The following is a 17,133-nucleotide window of genomic DNA, read 5'->3' as shown; positions in this document are numbered from 1 at the left end:
CCACCTTCTGAAGTCTGATTCTATCATTTCATCACACTCATTCTCCAACCAGCCTTGTTCCCTTGCTGCTGAGGAGTTGTCATCCCTTGTAGGAGGAGAGGTGTTCTGGTTTTGGGTGTTTTCATCATTTTTGCACTGGTTTCTTCCCATCTTTGTGGATTTATCCACCTGTTGTCTTTGTAGTTGCTGACTTTCAGATTGGGTCTCTGGGTGAACTTCCAGTTTGTGGATGATGAAGTTATTTCTGTTTCTTAGTTTTCCTTCTAACAGTCTGGCCCCTCTGCTGTAGGACTGCTGAGGTCCACTCCAGGCCCTGCTTGCCTGGAGATCACCTGCAGCAGCTGCAGTACAGTAAGGGTTGCTACCACTTTCTTCTTCTGCTATCTTTGTCCCAGAAGAATACCTGCCAAAAGTCAGTCTGATCTCTCCTTTATGAGGTGACTCTTTGGACATACGGGGGTCAGGGAACTGCTTGAGGAGACAGTCAGTCCTTTATTGGAGCTCAAGTGCTGAGCTGTGAGCTCCGTTGTTTGCTCAGAGTTGCTGGGCAGGTACATTTAGGTTTGCCACAGCAGAATTCATAAACTCCTTTTTTTACCCCCCGGTGCTCTGTCCCAGGGAGTTAGGGCTTTATTTATGAGCTTCCATTGTGCTGCTGCCTTTTCTTTTCAGGGCTGCCCTGCCCAGCGAGGAGGCAGTCTATTCACTGTCTGCCTGCAGAGGCTTTGCGGAGCTGCTGTGTGCTCCGCCCAGCTGCCGTGTGAACTTCCCTGCAGTCCTGTTTATATGGGTGTAGTTAGAACTGCCTCAGCAATGGTGGCCCGCCTCTGTAATGGGGGACTCTCGCCTCTGCAATGGCAGGTTGCAATGGCGGGCTGCCTCAGCGGACTACCTCCTAGTGGTGGAGTGTCTCAGTAATGGTGGACGCCCCTCCCCAACAGAGCTGTACCCTCCTGGGTTCAGCTGTGCTTGCTGTGAAACTCTCAACCCAGAGCATTTTCAATTGCTGTGTTTTTTGTTTTTGTTTTTGTTTGTGTGTGTGTGGGGGGGGGGAGTCCAGCCAAGCCTGATCACCTGACTCCCTGACTCAGAGTCTGCCTTTTTTTTTTTTTTTTTTTTTTTAGTTGAACGGTTGACTCTCTCCCAGGTGTTCCAGTCGCTGTTGAAAAGGCACCAGAATCTGTGTGATTTCCCGTGTGGCGACTCACTACACCGGCTGAAACAGCGGCGCTGAAATTTGTGGCGCTTTTTTTGCCCAGGAATCTCCTGGCCTGGCTCCCTGTTTCAGTTCCTTTTTAAATCAGATGAATGGGTGATCTACCTTCCCGGGTCTCCAATCGCCAGCTAAAAGGGCACCCAGACTAGTGTATTTTGTGTGGAGAACCCCTGTGCCAGGCCACCAGCAAAGCAGCCACACCAGCCAAAACAGACACGCTGGCTGCTGGCAACCCATGGGCCTCCTCCGCCTGGGAATCTCCTGGTCCGTGGGCAATAAAAATCCGTCTGGAAATGCGGTGTCCACTCACCCTCTGTGCTTTCACTGGGAGCTGCAATCCTGAGCTGTTCCTAGTTGGCCATCTTAGGTCCTCTCTACATTTATATTAAAGTAAACTTCAGAATAAAGAAAAATATCAGAGACAGAGGAAAATTCCACCACTAAGTAGACATAGGAATTCTAAACGTGTATGCACCAAACAACAAAGTGAAGCAAAAACTGATAAAACTGAAAGTAAAATTATACTCAACGAAACTATACTTGAGGATTTCATCACCCTTCTCTCAGCAATTGGTTGAATAACTAGATAGAAATCAGCAAGATTGTAGAAGAACAAAACAGTGCCATCAACCAACAAAATCTAATTGACATCTAAAGAACACTCCACCCAACAATAGCAGAATATACATTTTTTTCAAGAGTGCCCATGGAACATTCACCAAAATGGACCATATTCTTGGACACAAAACAAACTTCAATGAATTTAAAAGGATTAAAATCAGTCAGAGTCTATTCTTTGACCACAATGGAATAAAACTGGAAATGAGTAACAGAAAGATAACAGGAAATTTTCCAAACACTGTGAAACTAAATAACATGTTTCTAAATAATCCACAAGTCAAAAAGAAATTCTCAAAGTGTCTTTGTCCATTTGGGCTGCTTTAACAAAATATGACAAACTGGGTAGCTTGTAAAAAACAAATTTATTTCTCACAGTTCTGGAGAGTAGGAGGTCCAAGATCAAGGTGCCAGCAAGTCCAGTATCTGGCGAGGGCCTACTCTCTGGTTCATAGATGGTGTCTTTTCACTGTGTTTTCACATGGTAGAAGAGGCAAACAAGCTCCCTTTGGCCTATTTTATGAGGGCTTGATCTCATTCAGGAGGGCTCTGTCCTCATGAGTTGATCGCTTCCCAAAGGCCCCATCTCCTAATACCAAAACCTTGGAGGGTAGGATTTTAACATGAATTTGGAGGTGGACGGTCACAAGAACTTCAAATATCAGGAATGAAGAGGATATCACTACAGATCCTGCAACCATTAAAAGGACAAAATGCAACAAACAATTCTACATAAAAAATTCAACAATTCGAAATGGACCCATTCCGTGAAAAACAAAAATTCCAAAATTCACCCAATATAAAATAGAGAGCCTGAATAGCACTATATCTATTAAGGAAACTGAGTTCATAGTTTAAAACATGTCAAAAATGAAATCTCCAAGTTTTACTGGAGAATTATACCAAACACTTAAAGAACATCAATCTCTTCAGAAAACAGAAGAGAGAACATTCTCCAACTCATTTTATGAAGACAGTACTAAAACCACACAATGACAGGACAGAAAAAAAAAGAAAAGAAAACAGCACATAAGTATCTCTTATGAATTTAGATGCAAAAATTCTCAACAAAATATGTAAATAGAATTCAGCAATATATATGCCATGACCAAATGGAGTTTTTTTCAGGGATGCAAGGCTGGTTCAATACATAAAAATCAATCAATGTGCTACATCAAACCAACAGCATTAAAAAATATATCTGTAATCCCAGCACTTTGGGAGGCTGAGGCGGGCAGATCATGAGGTCAAGAGATGGAGACCATCCTGGTCAACATGGTGAAACCCCATCTGTACTAAAAATACAAAAAAATTAGCTGGGCGTGGTGGTGCACACCTATCGTCCCAGCTACTCGGGAGGCTGAGGCAGGAGAATTGCTTGAACCCAGGAGGTGGAGGTTGCAGTGAGCCGAGGTCATGCCACTGCACTCCAGCCTAGTGCCTGGTGACGGAGTGAGACTCAGTCTCAAAAAAAAAAAAAAATATATATATATATATATGTATGCAAATCAGATATAAAACTGATACAGAAATAAAGGATTTCACATAATTAAACACCTATTTATAATTTTTTTAAAATTATTCCATGGACTTTATCCATGGGAATGAATTAGGGAGAGAAACTTATCATTAAGTTATCATTAACTTATCATTAAGTTTCTCTCCCTAATAATCAAGGACTCCTACTTTCTCTACTGTCCCTAACAATCAAGGACTTCCTACTTTTACCAGATATCAAGGCAGCACATAGTATTAGTCGTTAATTTTAGGTCTTATATAAATAAGCTAAAAGTCCTTGGTATACAACCACCTTACAAACAGAAAGCAGGGAAGAAGCCATGAATTCTAAATGCTGAACAGAAATGAGGACTCCACTTGCACTTCTACTGCCAACCCTAGTCTCATATTAGTTTCCTTAAGATTGTTTCCTTTCTTGACCTTATCAGGGATTATTAGTCAATGGATTCATTAATTGCATCTCAGAATTCTATGCTAATCCTGTTACAAAACAGAGCTCTGAGGTCAGTGAGTACTTCCACATGACAGCTTAAAAAAAGATGCCTATGTCCTGTGTGCCATGTGTCTTTCGAAGGACAAGCTTCCCTTGGTTATTCCTAGAGTGGAAAAAAACTGTTAACATCTAGGACAGTACCCCAGGGCTGGCCAATGAAGCATCTTGGGAGCCAAGCCTTACTCAATGCACTCTGTGTACTGGGAAGGGCATCAGAGAGGGTCAGCAGACAACGTAGAAAAAAAAAAAAAACACACAACAATGATGCAAACAAAGACAGAGATATTACCTTAGCCTGTCACACTCTAGGGATCCATCAATGCTCCACTGGGGAAAAACTGAGGATAGCATCAGTACACTATCTGTGTTGCTCTGTCATACAAATATGAATGTGTGCCTGTCTATTTTCTTGTCAATTAACACTATAATAAACCGTGGATAGTTCATTCCACAGTATAGGTTGGGTTTCTCTCCCTCTCCCCAAAAGCTTTGTTATCTTTTAAAGTGTCTGGTGCTAAGTACACTGCTAAGGACCCAGGACGCATCAGCAGTCATCAGCCAGGTACGCAGAGGGCACCACCTAGGTAAACAGCCCTTTCACAAATGGCCTGAACAGAGCCTGTCAGAGCATGGCCGCCTGCCACTCCATGCATTCCTTCCCTACTCCATGTACCAAAACGCTTTCCTGGCTCTGACAATGGAAGCTGCCAACGCATCCCAGAAAGTGTTTACAGCACATGCAGCACAAGTGCCCTGCCTCTGGAGCTGTGAACGATGATGCTTGCCACACGCTGGACCTCCCAGGGATGGGAAGGAGAGCTCCAAGGTCAGCTCAAAGTCACCAGTCTACCTCCAGGATGCAAGGCCACAAAGCCTGTCCTGAGAATTAAGGCTGCTGCTCAGGCCCCCAGCAAAGGCTTGACCGGGCTCTGGGAAGGTCTGTTTCCCTTGGAAAGTCATGGCAAAAAGGAGCATTCGTTGCAAATGTCTCATTTATCCCTGTTCCATGGAAAGGACGCTCTGCATTTTAAGTATGAAGTGTTTGCTCTGAAAGAAATTTGGTTTGAATGGTAAAGGGCATTGGACTTGTTTCATCTGCTCATCCTACACCTCTTTTCTCTTCTCTCTCAACTAGAGGGAATAATAACTACAAACGACTGCCAAAAAATAGGCGACTTTCCTCCAGAAGGGTAGGCATGCCCCTCACATTCAGGCTGGCTTCTTTCCACTACTGTTTACAATCTGCACTCCCAGCAAATGGGAGTCATCCCTCAGCTTCATGGAGAATACACAAACCAGGCAGGAAGAGGCTCTTCACAAGCCCTGCCTTCACCTTAGCAAAAGATGCCAGCCGGGTATGGTGGCTCACGCCTGTAATCCCAGCACTTTGCGAGGCCTTGGCAGGCAGATCATCTGAGATCAGGGGTTCGAGACCAGCCTGACCAACACAATGAAACCCCATCTCTACTAAAAAGACAAAAAATTAGACAGGCATGGTGGTACACGTCTATAATCCCAGCTACTCAGGAGGCTGAGACAGGAGAATCTCTTGAACCCGGGAGGTGGAAGTTGCAGTGAGCCAAGATGGTACCACTGTACTCCATCCTGGGCAACAAGAGTGAAATTCTGTCTCAAAAAAAAAAAAAATTTTTTTTTTTTAAAAGATGCCAATAGTGCTTTCTCCTTTCCAAATGCACTTTGAATCCTATCTTCCAGACCCCCTGGAGTACTAGCAAGTTTTGCTTATGATTTACACTCTTGCTTCATCGACACCTTATTTTTGCATTCTCACATATATAGGTCACTCTTGTCATAAACTACAGGCTCACAGAGTATCCATTTTATAACATAGCTTAAACTGTACTCCTAAATGAGCCATACCAACCCTCAGAATCCCCTACTCCGATTCCCAGGGCGGCCACTTCTATTTGGATTTAGGGTGACAGAGTTTAAAATGCCCAGGCTTCTACAGAGTTAACATTTTATTAGTGATATCAAATGCTAATAGGTTTACGGTCAGCAAGACACTCACCCAGGTTACTAATGGTACAGCTTAGTAATAAAGAGAAATACTTGCTATACAAAGGTGTTAAATATCCCTTAATTGATAAAATTATAAAAACTAAAAAGCAACCCAGAGGCAAAATCAGCAAATGGGAAAGCAACATTTAATCTTACCCAACAGCTAGGCCCATTATTCCTCTTAAGGAGAGAAGCATCTTTGCTTACAAAAAAAGCTAGGCAAGCATTTGGTGGCAGAGCTCCTGAGGACACAGATCAATGGGCGTCAAGAAAGCAAAAGAGATAGACTGCTTCCCACTAGAGCTAAATGGTGTGAAATTAGTGTGGAAGTGAAGAAGCAGAGGGAAAGAACTAGTGAAGAAGAGCTAGGGACAGCAGAACAATATTCTCCAATGCAGAGAATATAATTTATGGTCAAATAGCTGTGAAAATTTACAAAATGTCCAACTATCAAATGTCCTTGGGGCACACATAAAATTGAGCACCTTACTACATTTCAAAAAATAAAACCAAATAAAAGCCACATTCTCTGAAGAGAGAATAAATCAGAATGGCATTGCAAAATAACTTGAAGATTTTTTGAAAAAGTATAAAACATTTGCCTTTGCTGTCCTACCAGATTTTAACATTTCATGAAATAGAAGGCTTCCAGGAAAATACAAATTATCTTTTTGTATTTTATATTGATCAAAATGGATTAAAGAATCTGGAGAAATCCCATACACACCAATAACCATATAAAAAGTAAAGAGGATGTCAAAGAAGCACTGTCCCCAAAAAGTTCTGTGCCCTGTTTATTTTATTGGCAAGTTATTTCCAACCTTCAAGGAAAGGTTATTTCTGTGTAATTTAAACAGACCCAGAAAAGGAAAACTTATGTAAAGTACCCCAATGCATTTTACGAGGTTAGCAAAAATCTTGATATAAAAACCTGAAAAATATAGTACAAACCAACATCTCTTTTGAATACAGATGTAGTAATTTTCAATAAAATATTTGCAAACCAAATCCAGCTGAATATTAAAAATATATATATATATACCATGGCCAAGTACAGTTAATGCCAGGAACACAAGGATGATTTAATATTCAGAAACCTATTAATATGATTCCTCATGTTACTAGGTCAAAGGAATGAAAGAATATGAACATCTAGATAGTTCTGGAGAATGCTGATAACTAAGTATGCTGGGAATTGTAGTTTTATCTGTACACCATTGGCAATAGTTGGTTTCCCAGGAGATACTATCCGAGGAGAGCAGAGTTGCAATAGACATCAGTTGACAGGAATCAGGGACTTGTGCTAAGTGTCTCAGTTACTAGATACCAACCTCAAAACACACACAGGTAGACAGAGAATGGGGTCTATTAACCAGAGCAGTATTTTTTCACAATGTGAATACATTCCATAGTGGGTTATGAAATTAACTGATTAGGTCTTAGCCATTTTTTCATGGAATCAATTGGAATAGAATGAAATGAAATAGAATGGAAAAGAAAATCAAATAGGATAAGTATTGTTTCCCGAAACTTTTGTTAAGTAATATGAAAAACATACGTGTGTGTGTGTGTGTGTGTGTGTGTGTTCATAATATGCATTTCTTCCTGTGAGTCACAGTCAAAAAATTTAAATACCACCCACTGACCTAGGGGGTTAAGAGGAATTATTTTCGGATTTCTACTACTATAGACCTTGGTCTAGGATTCGAGTTAGAATTATGAATGAGGTACTAAATAGTAAATAAAGAATCAAAGCCTCTTTCTATTTTCTATGAACACCTTTCTTTATTATTATTATTAATTTTTTGAGACAGAGTCTCACACTGCCACCCATGCTGGAGTACAGTGATGCAATCTCAGCTCACTGCAACCCCTGCCTCCCAGGTTCAAGTGATTCTCCTGCCTCATCCTCCTGAGTAGCTGGGACTACAGGCATGTGCCACCAAGCTTGGCTAATTTTTGTATTTTTAGCAGAGACAGGGTTTCACCATGTTGGCCAGGGTGATCTCGAACTCCTGACCTAAGGTGACCTGCTCACCTTGGCATCCCAAAATGCTAGAGCTACAAGCGTAAGCCACCATGCTCAGCCCCTATTTTGTATAAACATCTATTTCATAAAGTAAGGCTGTGGCAGATCATGGAGACCTCATTTGTGTCAACTCCTCCAAAAGTCATAATTTCATTTATGAGGGTTATGAAAGTGTAGTGATTAAGGCATGCTCTCTGGAACTAGGCTGCCTTAAAGAAAAGCTGCCACAATAGTACATTAGATTATTTTTCAAAAATACTCACTCCTCCAACACACACAGATAAAATCTCCGTGGGAGGAGCACACTCCCCTGTCCAAGAACTTCAGACAAGGCCGTATAACTTGCTCTGGCCTCTGGCCTCATAGTAGGTAAGGGTGCTTCCCTATTCCCTGACTATGGCTTCAGCTATGTGAGTTGCTTTGGCCAGTGGGATGTTAGCAGAAATAACATAAGCAGAAGCTTAGAAGACTCATGTGCATTTGGGTTTTTTGTATCTCTGTCATTACCAAGAAAAAGAAATATGTTCTGGTTAGTCTCCTGGTCCAAGGAGAATGGAAGACCCACAGAGCAGAGCCCTATTAAGAAGAGAATACCCATCAGAACAGAATGTTCACAAGATTGGTGTACACAAATTTTTAAAAATAGCAAGAAACAGAAGCAAAATGTAGTCAAAGAACATGTATTACTAAATAAATTACTCCAAAAAAACAGTCAAAAATACATTATGGACAATGTGATCTTTCTTTTTAAAAGCTCAGGTAGAAACAGGAGCTTAAAGGAAGCATTGCAAGACAACAGAAAAAGTGAGCTTAGGAAAAGAATGGCAAAAATAAAAATGAAAACATTACATATTTGACTACCACAGTTTTTTAAAGTTCCTGAAACACACACATACAAAGATAAAATATAATTTACACAGAAATTGTTTATATCATGTCCTAATATGACACTGAAGATAAGGAAGAAATCATATAAGTATAGTGTCAGACAAAGTGAGAAAAAAACAGAGAAAATATCAGATTGACCACAGACTCTGCAGTCTCTTCATTAATACTCAATGCCAAAAAACAGAATCAGTATTTACAAAGACCTGAAGAAAAAGAGTGAGTAAAGTTTTCTTTAATTATATTGTGGAACATTTTTCTGTTCTCATTTTCAAAAATGTTAACTATGCATATGTTAGGTCTCCTTTGTCATCATTTTCCTTTCACCATTTGTATTTTTGCTTTTTACATTTCATCTTGTTGGGTGCATATTTTGTCTAGCATTTTCCCAAATGTTTATTCCATGGTACTTATTTTTGTTGTTTCTGGTGGGGTCAGCTGTTTGCTGAAGAACAGCATAAAGACGACATGGGGTATGAGACAGAGAATATTGAATAGAGTAGTCCCTAACTTTCATTCTGCTTTAGTGTTTACTGTTTGGGACTTTAAGATCCATTAGTAATATCCATGCAATGGCGGAATACTGCCTACAGTTTCTAGGAGGCACTAAAATAAAACTAAATAGTCTAAAACTTTATTTTCTAGTGTTTTAGAAAGTGACACTAAATATGTTATTTTCTTTTCTCTGGAGTCCTATCTTCCTCTCATTTTCAGCAGTCAAAAGTCAGTGGGGATCTTAAGAGAGCCTCTAACCTACAGGCTCTTTGTTATGGAAAGTGTTGCTCTACCACCCCACCGACCCATTCATCTGACTTCACCTCCAGCAGTCTCCCTCTGTAGGAGACTATGTTGTATACTTAGACAATAACATTTTTGTCAATAAGGGTTCCCTTTCAATTCTATGTATCTTGCAATTTTTGCTGTCAAACTGGGCCTTTTTGGGGACAATACCTGCTTCTTCCAAGTCCCACTCAGGGCCACCAATTTCACTGTTCTTACAAAAGTTTATTACATAGGAACAATTATGACAGTCATCCTTACTGCTCAGAATCCAAGGAAACACACGTCAGCCTTCAGGATCCTCCCTCCCCTATAATTTGTGTTTGGAAGTTGGCACCATTTCCTTGCTTCATCAGAGATCAACTGTTTTGCTGTTGTTTGTTTTACACAGTGTTAAGAGAAGGAACTTTTGTTACTCCTCCATTATGCCACATGCCATTTAAAACAACAGGATTTTTTGTTACTGGAATATGATCAAAAATTTAAAGACCTAGACTGGTCAAAACCACAATAACGAAGGGAGGTCTTGCCTTAGTGAACACCAACGCATTTCAGCACATTACTATAACGGCACAGGAAAAGACCGAAAGACTAACTGACTAAATATATTCTAAAATAAAGATTTAAATATTTAAAAAGAAATATAAGACTAGGTGACAATATAGATGTCTATACATTTTCTCCCAACATGAAGTTACTTCTGAGCATGACAAAGGTAGAAAGTTCAAAACTTAAAGGACTCCTAGACTACTTACAGTTTTGAATGTCAATATATCAAAACATAAACAAAAATAAAATATAAATGACAAAATGGGAAAATTATTTGCAACATAAGACAAAAATTAATACTCTTTGTACCTAAAGAGTACTTACAAATTAGTAAGATTCTCATACAAAAATGGGCATACATATAAAGATGACAATTTATTTGTCTATTTCTTTTTTTTTTTTTTTCTTTTTTGAGACAGCGTCTCACTCTGTCACCCAGGCTGGAGAACAGTGGCACAATCATAGCTCACTGCAGCCTCAGCCTCCCAAGTTGAAGTGATCCTCTTGCTTCAGCCTCCCAGGCAGCTGGGACCATGGGTGCATACTACCACACCCAGATAATTTATCTTTATCTTTTGTAGGGATGGTGTCTCCCTATATTGCACAAACTGGTTTTGAACTCCTGGGCTCAAGCAATCCTTCTACCTCAGCCTCTTAAAGTGCTGGGATTACAGGTTTGGCCATTGCGCCTAGTCCTGTTATTTCATTTCTAATGCCTTAATGAGACAATACACAAAAAAAACAGTACTACAAATGGCCCAAAAGTAATTCATGTCTCACTAATAAAATTTCCTTAATCTTATAGTGACAATTATTGCAAGGTAAGCATAGACATTAATGGAATTTTCTAAAAGACAATTTGTAGTATATTAAAGGTCTTAAAATTTCACAACCTTTTTGACCCAAAATTATGTCTTAACAATCATTTCTTTGAATACATTTCAATGCTCAGTAGCGAAGAATTGGTCAAAAAAACATGACACATCCAAATGATGTAACATCAGGAATACATTTAATATTATTATAGGGAAATATTTAGTGATGTAAAAATATTCCTCACAACGTTAAATTTTTTTAAATAGTTCTCAAAATAGAGTATAGTCACTATTTAAAGGATACATATATGTTAATATTCTAAGAAGAATATTGGAAACATATACAACAAAATCCAAACAATTAGTAGAATTAAAGGTAATGCTAATTTTCATCATCGTCCCTTCCTGTGTTTTCTACATTTTTATAATGAATAGGTGTTATGTTTCTAAATTTTTTAAAAAAGTAACTTCAAAAGAGAGTGAAGAGAATTAAGAGCCCCTTAATACTGTAAATAAATGTTCTTTTATTAGTAAAATAGTTATCTTCTTTGTTTTTAAATTATTTTCAAAATAAAATGCCATTTTATTTGTAGATAAAGTCTTGGAGAATAAAAGCATTTCTGAGAATTTGACCACAATAATTTATAGCATACGTTGGCTGGAGCTGTTCAGTGCTGACAAATTCCAGAAAGTAACTGCATGAAATACTTGGAGAGGAAACTGCTTTATGTTTCCATGCTATTTATGGAAATTAGCATCTTTGTAAAAATAAACTGAAAGCAATCACAATCATAAACCTTGAAATGTGGTTTCCATAAGATTTTAGCCTTGGTGCTTTAAGATCCATTAGTAACGCAATGGAGGAATACTGCCTACGTTTTTTCTGTTAGGAAACAATTACATGTAATTGGTTTTTTCCTCTTCTATCTTCAATCTCTTTCTTTCTCCTGGCTGCTTTCCTTTTGGAGCACAAATATACTGAAGTATACTCTGCTAAGGAAAGCCTCTCTAATGACCCTGCTTCTTTCCCAAAGAGTAATATACACTTCCTTTATTCAGCGCCTCGCCTTCCCCCAAAGTGAGGACTCCATGTATTTCCCCCAAACTACTCTTTCAAATGTAACCAATTATTTCCCAAGATCAGGGTGAAGTTCCACCTTCATGTGTCCCTAACACTTGTTCGGAACCTGAAGGAATTCTGATTCCTCCCTCTACCTCAATTCCATGTAATCACTTACCAAGTTCTACTTCTTCCGGTTCTAACATCATCCCCACGCTCATATCCTCTTGTCTACAACTAACTCTCCACCCAGTTTGCTCTTGAAAACTGAGTTTAAGGTCTCATTATTGCCTGCCTGGAAGAGGGCTCCCAATTGTCTTTTGCTGGTAAGTGTGTCCCCAGTGGTCCAATGGTGTCTCAGTGGTGCCTCCACCACCTCCTGATCAGCAACCACAGGACTCCATGTTACCAACTGAGTAAAGTCCTTTACATGCTCTTCAAGGTCATCCCCAGGGTAGCCACGAACTGAAGGCTTAAGCAACCCTCCTCCCTCAGCCTCCCGACTAGCTGGGACTACAAGCACAGGTATCATACCTGGCTTTTAAATTTTTTGATAGGCATGGGGTCTTGCTATGTTTTCCAACCTGATCTCAAGCTTCCTCATCTATCTTCCTGCCTTGGTATCCCAAAGTGCTTGGATCACAGGTATGAGCCACTGTGCCCAGGCAGACTATCGTTGTTTATGCTTACCTCATACGCCATGCTGCCATGTCCCTACTCTTCAAACACACAGCATCAATGGAAACTGAGAGGAGGAAACATTTAAAAGACATCTCTGAGATGGGACAAATGGGAGTTAGTCACTGCATGGGTACAGGGCAGGGGAAATAAATAGGAAGCCATCTACAGTGATCCCAGGCTCTGGCTCAAATGGCTGGCTGATGGAGAATCTAGGTACAGCAAGAGAGTGTGGTGAGAGATACGGATTTTGGTTTGAGAAGCATTGTGCTTGACACCACCAAGGAACTGTCTGGTGCAAGGTAGCTCATGAATATATTGGTCTGTAACTCATTGAAGAGGCAAACAGAAACCTCTCTGAGGTGCTGAGCGTCTTCCATTTCGGAGGAGCCCTTGAGTTTAAAAAAAAGAAAGAAAGGAAGAAGAAAGCCAAAGCAGAGTTGTCAAGATTGCGTTTATTTTTAATGTTTACATTTAACAGTTAATGTAAAATAATGGACAACTTTTTATCTTTTCGGTATGTATAATGCTATTTGAAGAAAACCTCAAAAGTTTACATTTGAGAGACTGCATCATCACGAGACCTGGGTCTCCACGTGGTAACCCCCAGGCAGGAGTCTCTGGAGAGATGGAGGCTGCCTGGGAGAGCATGTGGAGGGAGAGAGGGGAGGGCAAAGGCAGAGCTCTGGAATTGAGGAGCATTTTTAAAAAGCCATAAAGGAGCCAAACAAGAGTGAGATGGAAAGGGCAGAGAGGTAGAAAGAGAACAAGGAGCGTGGGGATCACGGGTGAAACACAAGGAGAGCGCTCCCGTTTATTCTCCCACTGGATTCTCACTGGATCTAGCAAATGACTCTGTCTTGCAGATTTCCAGGTTTCAGGGCAACTTGGTAATAAAGTAGAGTCTGCATCCAGGACAGCCCAAGATCTTCCTGCTCAGACTCCATCACCAGTATCAACACAGACTGGAATACCGAGCCAAAATCACGGGAAGTACACTTATGACATAAAACCTAGAGCTCTGGCAAAGCTCTGCGCAGAACTGAAACGGGGGGAAGGCCACAGTGTGTATCACGTGTGCAGCAAAGCGCAGTACACTGAAAAGGATTATTCAAAGGAACTACTCAAACAAGTGAGCAAAGATGTGAGCATAAGATGTTCATTTCAGGTGCCTGATGGTAAACACACGTGAACAAAACATCCAGGAAGCAGCCTGAATGTTCAATTAAAAAATATGTGTTTAAATAACACAAAGTGCCATTTATGGCATTATGGTATATCTGTAAGAACAACGGGACACAGCCATTAGAAATGAAAATGACGAAAAAGAGAAACACCCATAGAGACGGGGGGTACCTGCAGGGAGAGAATGGCTGTCCACTCCGCAGATGGACAACTGCTTAGGCCGTGGGCCTGCTGCCCTCTCCCTGGGTCTGTCAGAGCAAGGAAAGGAGAACTGAAGGGAGCTGGCAGGGCAAAGAGAGGAGGCAGCATTGAAGCATTCCATCTTCCCACTGTCTGGCACAGTAAGATGCACGCATTTCCTATGTGTCAGGTGGACTACACCAGAGGGAGCTGGGTTTGAGCTCTCCAGCCAACACTCCCTCCAATAAGGCTGCCTGCTAGGTGAGAAGACTCCAGCAGCAAGTGGCAAGCTGGGGCTGGACTACCTGCTGCAGGAAGTGTCTCACAGAGCCCTCCGAAGAACTCACATCTGCTACCCAGAGGGCAGAGGGTTGAGAGAGAGCTGGAGCAGCAGTGACAACTACCAGAGACAGGCATCCAGCTAAGTAAAGAGGCGATTGCCCTTATCCCCTTCCCCTCTCCTTGTTTCCTACCCTTGGAAAGCTGAATCTAGAAGCAACAAAAAGAAGAAGTATTTCAGAACCAGTCCCCACCACACCCTTACCACTCCATGGCAGGGGGAAAAGAGCCCTGTGCAACTTCAGGTACCTGAAGCCATTTGTCAAGCCCAGTCTATAGGAAAGGGAGACAAGATTTAAATCAAGTTGAGAATCAAAACTTTAAATGAACTGAATGTTTAATAACCAAAATTGAATCTTCCTAGGTTCCACTAAGGGATGGGAAAAGGCAATTTCACAAGGCATGGCTAGACCAATGATTGACTCCACATTTATACCTTACTGCAATGAGACTTCTCAATAAATCTGTCTTTCAGAGGCCCCAGTTTCCCAGATCACCCAATATGGGCAACACTCAGACACGAAGTTATGACTTGTCAATGGGCCAAACCCAGCCAAATCTAAGCTGACCTAAAAGGAATTATGTCCCACGTCAGAGTCAGGGCTACCTTGAGCTGATTTATCCACAGAGACAGTTCCCTGAACCCCGACCCAGGACTGCCTTCCTTAGGATCCCATCCTCCACTGCCCATGATTGGCATGATCGAGGGTGATAGCAAAAGCAGGGGTAATTGGGGAACTTGGACGGTGAGACTGCTATGGAACGTGAGATTTTTGTAGAAGGTGAGTAACAGGTCTGAGCTAAGCCACCAACACTCAAATGGCACTTCTTTTGTCCTCATGTCAATTCTGTGACTTTGCCAGCCTCTCTCAGCACCTATGATTGCGCCAGGAGGTGAAGAAGGGGTGCCTGTGTTGGCAGCAGCAAGGAGGTCAAGATTCAAAGCCCACCCCTGACATCCTGTATTAGTTCCTCTTGGTGCTGTAACAAATTACCACAAATGTAGGTCTTAAGACAATACAAGTTTATTCTTTTACAGTTCCAGAGGTCAGAAATCTGAAATGCGTTTTTATAGGACTAAAATCAAGGTGTCACTACAGCCAGTGACATCTGACGACTTGAACAGAAAATCCATCCCTTACCTCTTCCAACTTCTAGAGATTGCTGCCATGTCTTAGATCCTGGCTACATTCCTCCAGTCTCTGGCTTCCATGGAGCATCTTCTATTTCCTCTGCCTCTGACTCTCCTGTGGCTCTCTTATAAGGACTGCTGTGATTGTATAATCCAGGATAGTCTCCCCATTTCAAGATTCTTAATCACATCTGCCAAGTCCTTTTTGCCACATAAGGGAATACTTACGAGTTGCAGGGATTAAGACATGGACATATCTGGGGGCTATTAGTCATCCCATCACACATCCCAAGGACATCCACACTCTCAGCCTGGCAGCTCCAGCAAATACTATGAGGATGGCAAAAGGAGCTCAAAGGTCATCTACCCAAGACCACTAGGCCTTCCATTCCCACCCTCTCTCAAAGCCCTCTGCAGGATCAGCCTTCAGCCTCAGGATCAGAAACAAAATGTTAAACAACTCTGTCCTATACTTATGCACTAACAAGACCCTGGGGACAGGACTTGAGCCAACTCAGATATTGCTTATTTTACAAGTTGTGTTTTGAAATTTTCAAAATCCTCCCTGCAGAGGAGGTCACCACAGAGTTAGAAGACCTCCCAGAACGTCTTCATCCAAATTCCTCCTGCCTTTCAAAACCGTGACCTCGAGGGACCTGTTCCAGTAGATATCTATGAACTTGGCAGTGGAGACAGTCAAATATCAAGTCATTCTTCTGAAAAGGCTATTCTATCCAGAGTCACAGGAAAGGGGACAGGACAGTTTGCCAGATAATCTGAACAGTACAGCACCTCCCCAGAGGAAAACATGGTGGAGGGCCACTCAGATATACATGAAGCCATCTTGACATGGTTGTTTAAAGAGATAATCATAAGCCAAGTGAGCAATGTCAAAACAATTTCTAAAGGCACTTGGCCAGGGAGCTACAAACCATCCTATGGCAATTAAATTAGTGAACAGATGAGGTTGTTTACTCTTCTCCTGGGCAAGAGAAAAAAAAAAGGGGGGGGGGCAAGCTGTAATTCAGGGGACCGTCAACACAGGACTCATCTTCAAGGTGTTCAGGATAAAGTTTGAAAAGCTCTCAAATATTCCAGGCCGGAAGAGAGAGTAAGAACAGTAGCTGCTATCTTCTCTGGGAAAATCAGGTCCCTAAGGAGAAGGCTGGAGCAACGGGAAGCTTCCAGGGCCTGTGAGACAGGAAGAAGGGAGGCCGCTCCAGCTGCCTGGGTGAGAGAAACAGTGAGCAACTCCAGGAATGGTCCAGAATGAGTCAGAAAAACAAGGAGCTGCCAGCTTCATACCTTATTCTGCAATTGATCACCATTATTTGTGGGCAGTGAATATAAGAGTTCACATTTTAACTGATTCAGTCAAGAAAATGTATTTGTGGCCGGGCGCAGTGGCTCACATCTGTAATCCCAGCACGTTGGGAGGTGGAGGTGGGCAGATCACTTGAGGTCAGGAGTTCGAGGCCAGTCTGGCCAACATGGCAAAACTTCATCTCTACGAGTAATACAAAAATTAGCTGGGTGTGGTGGCGTGTGCCTGTAGTCCCAGCTACTCAGAGACTGAGCACAAGAATCACTTGAACCTGGGAGGCAGAGGTTGCAGTGAGCCAAGATCGTGCCAC

The 17,133-nt window shown here is 41.5% G+C and overlaps 1 protein-coding gene across 5 annotated transcripts in view; it reads right to left on the bottom strand.

Annotated features, from left to right (window-relative positions):
* Nucleotides 1-17,133, bottom strand: part of ADAMTSL3 (ADAMTS like 3) — a 361,855-nt gene that overhangs the window by 340,588 nt on the left and 4,134 nt on the right. The gene's annotated exons all lie outside the window — the stretch shown is intronic.

This window comes from Sapajus apella, unplaced genomic scaffold (genome assembly GCF_009761245.1).
Source record: "Sapajus apella isolate SASKATOON/1434 unplaced genomic scaffold, GSC_monkey_1.0 scaffold147, whole genome shotgun sequence".
In the NCBI taxonomy this organism is placed as follows: Eukaryota; Metazoa; Chordata; class Mammalia; order Primates; family Cebidae; genus Sapajus; species Sapajus apella.
The sequence above is the reverse complement of the archived record's forward strand: the minus strand, read 5'-3'. Positions and strand labels throughout refer to the sequence as shown.